Raw genomic sequence first — 13348 nt, 5'->3', positions numbered from 1 at the left:
AGCTCGATCTGCTCTTCAAATTCACCTGCCAAATCATACACAATCCTCCAACACATGAAAAGTTGCAATAAATGTTTTTAGCGCCACTGACCTGGAAAATGAGCTTTATTTTCCACATCCTGACTGGAAGCCTACAAGCTCCAGCATTGAAATTCATTAGAATTTACAGAAAATCTCATAATGACACAAAGGGCCTCATTACGAGTCTGCGGGTCTGTAAATAAGGTTGCCGGTACCAGCGAACCAGCACCCTTTCCGGACTGGCAGACTAGAACTCTGCTTTCCTGGGCCTTTGCTCCTGGCAGGTCTGACCTGCCGCGCGCAACGCCCACAGAAGGCAGAGTTGTCACGGAAGCACCGGCACCATTAGCAATGGTGCCGGTGCTTCCGAGTCCCCATTCCCGTGGAGTCCTATAGGATCCACGGGAATGGGGACTACCGTTTTCCGACGCCTAATATTCCGGACTTGTAATGTCCCAGTGGCACCTAGATCTCATGCGGTGGAAATGGGGTTAAAGTCTGGCAGCAACCGGTGCATCACCGCCAGACTTGGAATGAGGCACAAAGTGAAATGGAAATGAAATGCATGACAACTGTATCACTGTATTTCTAATCACCCAACAATCACATCTTATATTATTTAAAGAAAAAAGTGCCACAGCAATGATCACTGTCAGATACCTTTTACCATCTATAATCTCGTCAAGTTGTAAATAATTTGCCTCTGAGACACATTAAAACGGTAAGACCTCCCTTGGAGGACCTGTGCAGTGCAGGCTGAGGAGAGAGTTAGAACGGAGTTCGGGAGGCGGGGGGAGGGGTTGTCGAAAATGCTCAATCCACCACTGAGTACTGTTTTTTTAGTTTTAAACTCCCTTTAAACTTCGCCCGCAACATTAAAGGAAACACTCTTCTCTTGTGTTATTTTCCAGGTATTCATGATTAATCTTCTGAGAGGCAAATGTTTATTGGGGGTTGAGAACGACCCTCACATCCTGGTCCCTCTCTCCCATCACTTGTGGGGTCCCACAGCAAAGCAAATAATTTCCATTTCCAGCACTGCCCAAACACCCAGCACCCAGGATGTACATCACACATGCCAAACAAGACCCACAATAGACATGAAGTATTCTGTTTGCATGCAAACTCTGCTAAGTTACTCAAACAGTATGAGGTGATTATTTCAGTCCTCATCAGTTGGAATCATGAAAAGATACATTCTATTTAGGTTGGGACCCCACTTTTAAGTATGCGTGAGAAGAAGATGTGAAGCTGGTCTTGCTTGCCATCCTAAACTTGTCATGTACAGGTAGGGTGAGGTGCAGCTTGATTCCCTAAGCATAGCAAGCAAGGCACCCACATCTGGGCATCTACACTTTCACCAAGGGTGGCAAGCTGAAACCAACACGCATTGGTAAGGCCAGCAGCTTGGGCATTTCATTAGGCATGGATAGGCATTTGCCAGGCACTGCCATAAGGGTACCACCTGGCCATAAGATGGGACAGCTGGGAAAAGGTGCAAGTACCTGGGCATAGGATGTCATTGCCTGGCAAATGTCCAATAGGCAAGCCAAAACTGTTGGCTTTGCGATTGCTTATTGTAGACAGGACTCCAGTGCAAGGAACAGAGCCACTGACATAGATATTGCTTATAAATCAACTGGCTGAAGACACACATGAGAGTCTTACTACACCAGGAGCTCATTTACAGAGGCAATTATGTAATTAAACACCTAAAGGAACGCCTCGATGTAACAATGGCAGTTCCTACACAGCACAAAGTGTGGTGTTACTTTGTGAAGTGCTTACTCAAAGAGCTCCCAAAGGGTACTCTTTGGTGGTGAGGGGCAGATAGTTAGTAATAATGCCATAGATATTGACATAGCCTTGGTTAAACATGGGGTGGGTAAATAACCAGACACACCCATAGGATGTGTGTTTCTCCTCACATCCTATCTCTATCCTATCTATGTTCCACTGCAATAATTCTGGCGTTCACCTAATAGGCACACCTAAAAAAAGGATGGATGTAAGCTTCTTAATCAATCATAACCACTGGCATTGCTCTGGTCTGCCCTCCATACCATTGTTTACAAATGAGACTTGCCCCTGTCACTCATGTCAGCGGGCCTGCCCAAGCTGCTAGACTGCTAGGCCACCAGGCCTATAAATGCCTGTGGTTCCAGTGCAGAAGGCACATGGCCTAAGAATTGAGACTGAGCTGCACCTTTTGGTGGCAGAACCAAGAGCCATTTGCTAATGGTGTGTCCCCCTCTGTAATGGAACAGAGATAACAAAGAATTGTGGCATAGAATGTTGCACAGAGCAATGATAGTGGTAATGTTTAATTCATAGCTTTGCATCTATCACTTTTTGGTTTGACTACTATCCCCTCCAGAATTACATTTCTGTTACTACCAACCTTATTTTTTCACTTATACTAAAGTAGCTCATGCAGCAGAATCAATTATTGAATGCAATCTGTAAGGGATCCCAGTCGTTTGATGCACTGCACCTTCTACAGAAATCTGTGTGTCAGCAACATCACCTGTCATTTATTGTTTGATATAGTTAATCATTGTATTAAGCATGATGTGAAAAACCGCTATATTCCCACGGACAAACTTATTGGACGCAGGTTGGTGATTTTACATTTGAGAAAATAGTTGTAGGAAGCCTGCTTGAATCACATAGAGGTGTGAATGGTCCTCCATCTCCCTGATCATTTGTGCTTTCATGGCTGTGGGGCACAAATCAAACACATCCTGGCCAGGCCTCCTGCAGTGCAGCCCCTCAGGGTGCTAATCTCTCTGAGGGTGCTGCTGCACATTTAGAGCAAAATAACCCCTCCACACCCCCAACGCTCCACTCCCTCGGGTCCCAGCGTTAACACCACTGACAAAGCCTCTTTTCTAGGGCGGGGGGCAGAGGGTGGCCTCCTGCTGGATCCGCTCCTGGTTGCAATGTGCCATGTACGAACGCTCACTGCTGTTGTTATACATGGAGCAATAGCTTGGCTTGTGTGAGGGTGTTGTTATCATGGTGACTCCTAATTTTGTCAGACATGGCACAACATTTTGCCCAGGATAGCACACTTTAGTTAAATGGTGAAGCTAGGATTTAGACCAGTTTGCAGTTAGACTATCAAAAACACTCTGGTGTATTGAGATGGATTGCAATGGACACAGTTCATAATAAACCAATCTGGCACATATAAAGATTCATATAGGAATATGTTATTCAAAAATGATTTGGCCTAACCAACTTGAGCATGTTCTTATAGTGGCAATGCCAGCATATATTATATGATATTATATTATGTTAAATACGTTTCTATAGCATTCAGAACCCAAAGGCATTTTAGGGCTGGTGTAATGGTTGTGAAAGACAGGGCAGTCTGTAGCACCGTACTCGAAATCAAAGTTGTTGTTATAAAAGTGTTTGTATGGGTTTTTGTAAAATGCTGCAAATATTATTCAGAGAATCTGGGTGCTTATTCCAGATCATCGCTCCTTGTACAGAAAAATGTTTACCTCCAGCCGAGGTCAAGCTTAATCTATTTGGAGCCAGAAGCAAAATGTCGCAGCGCGCTGGCAGCTTTTCAGAGAGCAGATTTTCTGGCTATGCGCCAGGTAGCATGGGGTGTTGCCAGGAATCATTCATGAGCCAGAATAGCCATTGTGAAGTTGATTGTAGCAGGTGTCAGGAGCCAGTGGAGAGGACACAGCATGGGAGCAGTGATGTGCTCATAACAATCCTGGATGCATTCTTTTCTAACAGCTGCAATTTCTGGTAGTGATTTTGGAAGGTCCATTTACATGACATTAGAGTAATCTAACTTAACCCCGAGAATAGTTCTGGCAATGATGCCCAAATCTTTCTGAATTTGATAATGATGAATTTGCTAAAGTAGTATGAGGCTCTATTGACCCCGGAATTAATTTGAGCAGGCAACATTAAAGCTTTGGAAAACACTCTTGTGTTCTTCTGGTGACCTGGACTCTTTTTCCTGTGTTACCCTACAGAACCAATTGTAAATGGTACGGCTTTCTTCCCAGTTTGTACCAAGTGGGGCAATCTCACCAAACTCATATTAGCAGGTTTAGGCTTTCTCTCTATGCTTAATCACTTGTACTGCTTACTAGCAAATAAGTATACCCCCAGTTGAAATATCGCCAGCCCCCACTGGGTGGCGGGGGGGAGAGAGAGAGAGAGAGAAAGAGATAAGGAGGGGGTTGAAACTGAGAAAGAGATGGGCCAGGGAGAAAGAAAACATACTAACACTTTTACTAGACTGCACTGACACAGAGAAACAGAATGAACCAAGCCTACAAGACCACAGTTGGATGAGATAGAAAAAGAGGTGGCAATAGAGAGCGATGGAGAGAGAAAAAGAGAGAGTCCACTGAAACAGAGAAAAGGAGAGAGAGGAGGCAGATAGGGTGATAGGGCGAGCTTAAGAGAGAGCAAGAAAGGGAAAGAGAGAAAAGGGGTATTGAAACTGAGAGGGATGGGGGTATGGAGAGAAATGGCCACACCAAACAAGCAGAGAGAATTCACTTTTACTAGGATGCACTGACACAGAGAGACAGAAAGCGGATAGAGCGAGAGACCCCTGAAACAGAGAAAGAGAGAGCAATAGAGTGAACCTACAGAGAGAGAGGCACTGGGAATCCACCTGACTACACTGTGAGAGAGTTAAAAGGGTGAGCACACCTGCCACTGTGACTTTCACAATCAGAAAGTTTGAAAATGACACACAGATAGAGAGACAGTGCCTAGGGAGAGAGACAGTGCAGAGAGACAGAACAACAGAGAGAGCAAGTGTGAAAGAAGCACTAGATCAGCAATTGAGATGAGGGAACAGCTAGATGCCGCTATTATTAATATTACCATTATTATTGTTTTTAATGTTTTCATTATTCATCGTAATAAGTGTATAAACCTCAGAGTAAGTTGCCATTTTGTATTAGTAGTTTAATAATCCCCGGTTACTCCTTTAGACTGTGGGAAGTGTATTTTTTTTTCCTTTCGAATTACATATTTCTAATTGAAAATCTCAAAATGAAAAGAACAAACAGGACAGAAAAAGCATATTTTTTTTAAATCATGGATCAGACTGAGGTTCTAAACATCCCTGACATTAAGACTTATCTCAGGGCCTCGTGCACAGTGATTACTTTGCTCAGGTCACCAATATTTCCCCCAAGTACCACACACAGTTATCCCAGCTGTGCCTCTGATTAATCTCTGACGCTGTTCCATCTTCTCTACGGTGCTTTATGGTACATTACACAGTGTTCCCAGCTGTGCCTCTGATTCATCTCTGCAGCTGTTCCATATGGTAAATCTCACAGTGATCCCAGCTGTGCCTCTGATTCATCCCTGCAGCTGTTCCATCTTCTCTATGGTGCTTTATGGTACATCACACAGTGATCCCAGCAGTGCCTCTGATTCATCTCTGCAGCTCTTCCAACTTCTCTATAGTGCTTTATGGTACATCACACAGCGTTCCCAGATGTGCCTCTTATTCTACTCTGCTGTTGTTCCATCTCCTCTATAGTGCTTTATGGTACATCACACAGTGATCCCAGCCGGGCCTCTGATTAATCTCTGACACTGTTCCATCTTCTCTATGGTGCTTTATGGTACATCACACAGTGATCCCAGCTGTGCCCCTGATTAATCTCTGACGCTGTTCCGTCTTCTCTATGGTGCTTTATGGTGCATCACACAGTGATCCCAGCTGTGCCTCTGATTCCTTTCTGCAGCTGTTCCATCTTCTCTATGGTGCTTTATGGTACATCACACAGTGATCCCACCTGTGCCTCTGATTAATCTCTGACGCTGTTCCATCTTCTCTATGGTGCTTTATGGTACATCACACAGTGATCCCAGCTGTGCCTCTGATTAATCTCTGACGCTGTTCCATCTTCTCTATGGTGCTTTATGGTACATCACACAGTGATCCCAGCTGTGCCTCTGATTCATCTCTGCACCTGTTGCATATTGTACATCTCAAAGTGATCCCAGCTGTGCCTCTGATTCATCCATGCAGCTGTTCCATCTTCTCTATATTGCTTTATGGTACATCACACAGTGATCCCAGCTGTGCCTCTGATTCATCTCTGCAGCTGTTCCATCTTCTCTATATTGCTTTATGGTGCATCACACAGTGATCCCAGCTGTGCCTCTGATTCTTCTCTGCAGCTGTCCCATCCTCTCTATGGTGCTTTATGGTACATCACACAGTGATCCCAAGGGGCCACTGATTCTTCTCTGCAGCTGTTCCATCTCCTCTATCATGCTTTATGGTACACCACACAGTGATCCGAGCTGTGCCTCTGATTCATCTCTGCAGCTGTTCCATCTTCTCTATGGTGCTTTATTGTACATCACACAGCGATCCCAGCTGTTCCTCTGATTCAGCTATGCAGCTGTTCCATCTTCTCTATGGTGCTTTATGGTAAATCACACACTGATCCCACCTGTGCCTCTGATTCATCTCTGCATCTGTTCCTTCTTCTCTATGGTGCTTTATGATACATCACACAGTGAACCCAGCTGTGCCTCTGATTCTTCTCTGCTGTTGTTCAATCTCCTCTATAGTACTTTATGGTACATCACACAGTGATCCCAGCTGTGCTTATGATTCATCTCTGCTGCTGTTCCATCTTCTCTATAATGCTTTGTGGTACATCACACAGTGATCCCAGCTGTGCCTCTGATTAATCTCTGACGCTGTTCCATCTTCTCTATGGTGCTTTATGGTACATCACACAGTGATCCCAGCTGTGCCACTGATTCTTCTCTGCAGCTGTTCCATCTCCTCTATAATGCTTTATGGTACATCACACAGTGTTCCTGTCATGACCACTGCTTTCAAGGAGTCAGGACCTACCCAACATCCTTGGAAGCAGGCTCATAACATGTCTTATCGGCACCAGCAAGTCCCAATAGGGACCTTTTGGACCTTGTCCTGGCACCGGTGGTGCCAGGCTCATAGTAAGGATCCGTCCCGGCACAGGAAGCGCCGGGCTCATATCAAGTGTAAAAGTGCTTGGGTGAACCTACCTGGAGCAGACCATGCTGCTTACTTACCAGCAAGATGATGCTTTACTCTCTTCTGGCAGGGACTACTTTTCCTTCTGGGTGGGGCAGGCACCACTCCCTGGATCATTGCTGCTGGAACCCTTCTGGAAGCAGGAACTATTTTACCTGGGCGAGGCTGCTGTGGAAGACATTGGGTGCATTCTACGGCCCCAAAGCAGCCTTCCTACTTACGTGCCTTCGAATTCATCATCTTCTTGTTACGCTCTCTGCCACGAATCAGGGAGAGCATCTTCTTTGGCATCGACAGCATCTGAAAAATAAAAGACATAGACATTAGGGAAAAAGACATTTGAAGAGAGCAATCTAAAGAGAACTTTAATACTTACAAGTCACGCTCGTGCAGCAAACGGCGGCTTCGCTCTCAACTACCCTCTGCAATCAAGAGGCGGAACTCACATCCAGTGAAGTAACTGGACCCAGCGCCCCTGCACAAGACGCAGGATGGAGAGCTCAGCATTCACTTACTTAAGGTGAGCACAACAATCACCCGAGTACCACGGGAAGAGAGGGAGAGAGGGGCTAAGAACTACTCCCAACCTTCCAGCCACTAATACCTTGATTTTCCACTTGCAGACACCTCACTCTGCAGGTCAAGCTTTTGGTGAGGAAGGGGTCAAATCCGGGAGCCAAACGAATCCTATGCCTAACGTTGAAGACGTTTTCGCCGCCCAGTCAAGACCAGCGCCTCCGAGGGAACCAGGTGAGCGTTACAGAACGCGAAGCCAACACCATACATTTCCCGCCCAGGCGCAATGGAGACTTCGGACACAGACCAATTGGCCCAGTTGCTCGGGGAGTTGAGAGCAGAAGTACACGCAGCTTGCCAGGAAACAAATGCCCTAAGGAGAGAGCTAGTGGTTTCTAAGGAGCGAACAGACGACTTGCCTAGACAATTGTTACAAGCCCAAGCGGGACAGACTCCTCTGCCTACCCCTGGTGGAAGCCATGCCCCAACAGCTTCCTCTAATCCGGTGCAAATTAATCTACCAGGAAATGTACCTTTGGCTCCGCCCGAACGCTTTTCAGGTGATCCGAAAAGATTTGCTGTGTTCATCAATCAGTGTCGTTTGCACTTTCTGTGTAGACCTTCCGCTTTTCCAACGGACCAGGCTAAGGTGGCCTTCGTGCTCTCATATCTTAGCGGCAGTGCCGCAGATTGGTCTATTCCTTTAGTGACTCAAGATAACCCTATTCTGTATAATTTCCAGGACTTCCAAGCTAGTATGGAAAGATTGTTCGCAAGACATTCTCAGGGACAGGCCCTGGACAATGAACTTCTTTCACTACGACAGGGCAATCAAGATCTTCTGGCCTACATTGCATCATTTAACAGACTAGTGGTTGAAACCGGGTGGCCTGAGGATAAGAGAATTACCCTTTTCTATAGAGGCCTTCGTGGAGAACTTAAAGACTTTCTGGCCCAGGTGGTGAATCCTCCACAAGACTGTTCCGAATACATTGATCTGGTGGTGCAACTGGATCATAGGATACAAAATCGAAAAGCCGATCGTTCCAGGTTTGAGAATCGAGTTTTTTCAAGCCCACAGAGCTCCGTTAAAGGAAATGATACTGTGGAACCCATGCAGATTGGGGTGGTGAAAGGACCTCTAACCCAAAAGGAAAGAGAAAGGAGAAGACAACTGCAATTGTGCCTCTATTGCGGGATCTCAGGGCACTTCCTCCAAGATTGCCCAGTGAAACCAAAGAAGAAGACAGTAGGAGCTTCCGATAAGGGTGCCAAAAGTTCAGAGTCGGAAAACGACCTCGCCCGACAAGTGTAGAGGTCCGCTTGCCGAGCGTTAAAACTAGTTCTTTGACCTCGCATTTTACCATGCCCATGGTCCTCGTGAGTCCGGAACAACCCAATCGTATGCATGCCATTAAAGCATACATAGATAGTGGCGCAATCGGCAATTACGTGGACTGTGAATTGGCCGCCAGGATGAACCTACCTCTTTGTCCTAAGTCGGTGAAAGACGTTATCACCACCGTGGATGGTACGGAAATAGCTTCCGGACAAGTTACTCACACCACCATGGAAGTGACGTTGGTAAGCCAAGATGGACATCAAGAGAAAATTGTGTTTGACGTGATCAAGGCTCCACAGTTTCAAGTTATCCTGGGAATCCCTTGGCTGGAGAAACACAATCCTCAAATTGATTGGCGAGCAAAGACAATCCGGTTTCCAGAATGCGCACCTACCTGTTATCCGCAGTCCCCCACGAAGCTAGCTGCAACTGCTTCTGAGAGTCCTCACCTGCCTCCTGAATACCGGGAATTTCAGGATGTCTTTCGGAAAGATCAAGCTAATTCGCTGCCTCCTCACAGATCATACGACTGCCAAATAGACTTGGTTCCAGGATCCACTCCTCCATGCAGTCGAATTTATGCCCTCACAGAACCTGAAAATCTTCACCTAAGGCAGTATTTGGACCAGTACCTGACTAATGGATTTATCCGTCCCTCGAAGTCCCCAGCCTCTTCAGCTTTGTTCTTTGTGCCAAAAAAAGAGGGAGACCTAAGAACATGCATAGATTACCGTGCCCTGAACCAGATTACGATTAAGAACAGATATCCGTTACCATTGATCCCTGAACTTCTTGACCAGGTTAAAAGTGCCTGTATCTACACAAAGCTGGACCTCAGAGGAGCTTACCATTTAGTACGAATAAAAGAGGGCGATGAATGGAAGACGGCCTTTCGTACTAAATATGGACTGTTTGAGTATCAAGTAATGCCCTTTGGGCTTTGCAACGCTCCGGCAGCCTTTCAGTATTTTATGAATGACGTCCTCAGAGAGCTCATTGACGTATGTGTAGTTGTCTATATTGATGACATTCTGGTCTACTCGTCCTCCGAGGCGGAACATCGAAAACATGTCACCGCAGTACTGGAGCGGCTCCGAAAACACAGACTCTTTGCAAAATTGGAAAAATGCGTTTTTCACGTCACGGAGGTCGAATTTTTGGGATTTATTTTGACACCTAATGGAGTCCACATGGACTCAAGAAAAGTGGACGCTATCGTTAAGTGGCCCTCACCAACGTCAGTGAAAGGAGGTCAAAGCATGTTGGGCTTCGCCAACTTTTATCGAAGATTTATCCCAGAGTTTTCTCGAGTAGTCCAACCCATTACAGCCCTCCTCAGAAAGAATAAACGTTTCGAATGGTCTACAGAGGCTGAACAAGCTTTTCAGGAACTAAAAACAAAATTCACCTCGGCTCCAGTTCTAAAACATCCTCGCCCGGAACTTCCCTATATAGTAGAGACTGATGCTTCCAGTCTCGCAATGGGAGCAGTACTTTCGCAAAGAGACCCGGAAACAAATCAGTTACACCCAGTGGCATTTTGGTCCCGCAAATTTTCAGCTCCTGAAATCAACTATACCATTACAGATAAGGAACTTTTGGCTATCAAGTCCGCATTTAAAGCTTGGCGGCATTATCTCTTGGGAGCCCGACACACAGTCACCGTCATCACGGATCATCGTAATTTACAGTACCTTAAATCAGCCAAAGCTCAATCCTCTAGACAGCTTCGCTGGGCATTGTTTTTCGCCGAATTCGACTTTGTGATAACTTACCGACCAGGCAACAAGAATGGAAAAGCAGATGCTCTCTCCCGGATTGGAGTAGATGAACTCATGACCAATCCTGAACCCGTGCCCACAATTCCGGAACAGAGAATCCTGGGTTTGATAGATGCACAATCCATTGAAGACATTGAAGCTAAAGTTAAAGATCTTCCGACTCCAGCAGAAGTGCAAGACTGGCAACTCAAGGGAGATGATTTCACAATGGATAAGAACCTACTATACTTTCGAGGAAGATTATATCTACCATGTACCGATTTACAAAGACAGGTGATCTCTTGTTACCATGACTCCTTAATGGAAGGACATCCCGGCATTACCAAAACGTTGGAAAAGATAAAAAGACATTTCTGGTGGCCGTCTTGGAGAAAGGACATTAAGGATTTCATTAATTCCTGTGGTGTGTGCGCTCAAAGCAAAAGCCAGAAGGAGAAACCAGCGGGCCTCCTACATCCAATAGACATTCCTCCACACCCATGGCATACTCTCTCCATGGACTTCATCACGGATTTACCACCATGCTCCGGATTTAATACAATCTTAGTGATTGTGGACCTATTCTCGAAAATGGCTCATTTCATCCCATTGAAAGGGTTACCTACAGCTCCAATTTTGGCCCGAGAATTCCTCGAAAACATCGTTCGGTTGCACGGCTTTCCTTCAGTTTTAATCTCAGATAGAGGGAGTCAATTTATTTCCCACTTCTGGCGGAGTTGTTGTCGCCTAGCCCAAATTGACATAAGGCTTTCGACCAGCCACCATCCCCAGACCGACGGGCAGACCGAGAGGACCAACCAAACCTTGGAACAGTATCTACGCTGCATGTTACAACAATCAGAGGGCACTTGGAAAGACATTCTCTGGATTGCGGAGTACGCTTATAATAATTCAGTCCACGCCGGAACTGGAAAAACTCTGTTTTTTCTTTCATATGGAATCCACCCTCGCACCTCAAATCTTGACCCACCTCAGACTCTTGGAACACCCGCTGTAGATCATCTGCATTCGACAATCACTCAAGCCTTTAAAGAGGCCACATCTCACCTCAAGCAGGCCAAGGAGCAATACAAGAAGTGTGCGGATCTACATCGAAAAGAAGCTCCTCAATATCTTGTGGGAGATCAGGTCTGGCTATCCACCAAACATTTACCCCTAAAAGGACCGCGTACTTTCAATCCACGATACCTGGGGCCTTACCCAATCACTGCCACAATCAATCCAGTGGCGGTTAAATTGGGACTACCTGCCCATATGAAGATACATCCAGTTTTCCACGTCTCACTACTGAAACCCATGCAACCTGGAACCCGTTTGACAAAATCTCCAGACCCTATTCTTGTGGACGGAGAACTAGAATTCAAAATACAAGACATATTAGACTCCAAGATTTCCAAATCTAAATTATACTATCTGATTGACTGGAAAGGTTATGGCCCCCAGGAACGATCTTGGGAACCGTCGGAACATGTTCATGTACCCCGTCTGGTTAAGTAGTTTCATCGAACTTTTCCTGATAAACCAAAACCCCCGGAGAAGACGAATTTGGGAGGGGCCTTGAGGGGGGGTGCTGTCATGAACACTGCTTTCAAGGAGTCAGGACCTACCCAACATCCTTGGAAGCAGGCTCATAACATGTCTTATCGGCACCAGCAAGTCCCAATAGGGACCTTTTGGACCTTGTCCTGGCACCAGTGGTGCCAGGCTCATAGTAAGGATCCGTCCCGGCACAGGAAGCGCCGGGCTCATATCAAGTGTAAAAGTGCTTGGGTGAACCTACCTGGAGCAGACCATGCTGCTTACTTACCAGCAAGATGATGCTTTACTCTCTTCTGGCAGGGACTACTTTTCCTTCTGGGTGGGGCAGGCACCACTCCCTGGATCATTGCTGCTGGAACCCTTCTGGAAGCAGGAACTCTTTTACCTGGGCGAGGCTGCTGTGGAAGAAGACACCTAAGCACTCCTATGGGCTATTTAAACCACACCCGATTGGTACCACATGCTTTGCGTTATTCTGCATCTGCAGCAGGACGCTCACCGTGTCAGCTCCAGCGAATCTTCAGCTCCGGATCCTGTAATTACGAAAATTACCTGCTGGGAACCAATCTTCAATCTTCAGCGGCTCAAGCAAAACAAAAGGCACAGGTTAGACAAAGGCAAAGTTAGCGCTTCAACTCACCCGATCCATCGGCAGCATCCAAGACGTTTTTTCTGCATTTCTCGTCCGGCATCGGCCTGCAAAGACAAAGAACATTGGTTAGTAACGATTGGTTACAATACTGCTTACCTGTGTTGCGCTTGCACCAACCTTGCTCGCACTGCATTCCGGCACCTGTAGAGACAAAAGGGGACATTAAGGTGCATTCTATGGCCCCAAAGCAGCCTTCCTACTTACGTGCCTTCGAATTCATCATCTTCTTGTTACGCTCTCTGCCATGAATCGGGGAGAGCATCTTCTTTGGCATCGACCGCATCTGAAAAGTAAAAGACATAGACATTAGGGAAAAAGACATTTGAAGAGAGCAATCTAAAGAGAACTTTAATACTTACAAGTCACGCTTGTGCAGCAAACGGCGGCTTCGCTCTCAAATACCCTCTGCAATCAAGAGGCGGAACTCACATCCAGTGAAGTAACTGGACCCAGCG

Source organism: Ambystoma mexicanum, chromosome 3p, assembly GCF_040938575.1.
Source record: "Ambystoma mexicanum isolate Mex_15411 chromosome 3p, UKY_AmexF1_1, whole genome shotgun sequence".
Classification (NCBI taxonomy): Eukaryota; Metazoa; Chordata; class Amphibia; order Caudata; family Ambystomatidae; genus Ambystoma; species Ambystoma mexicanum.
This window is presented reverse-complemented; position numbering follows the sequence as displayed.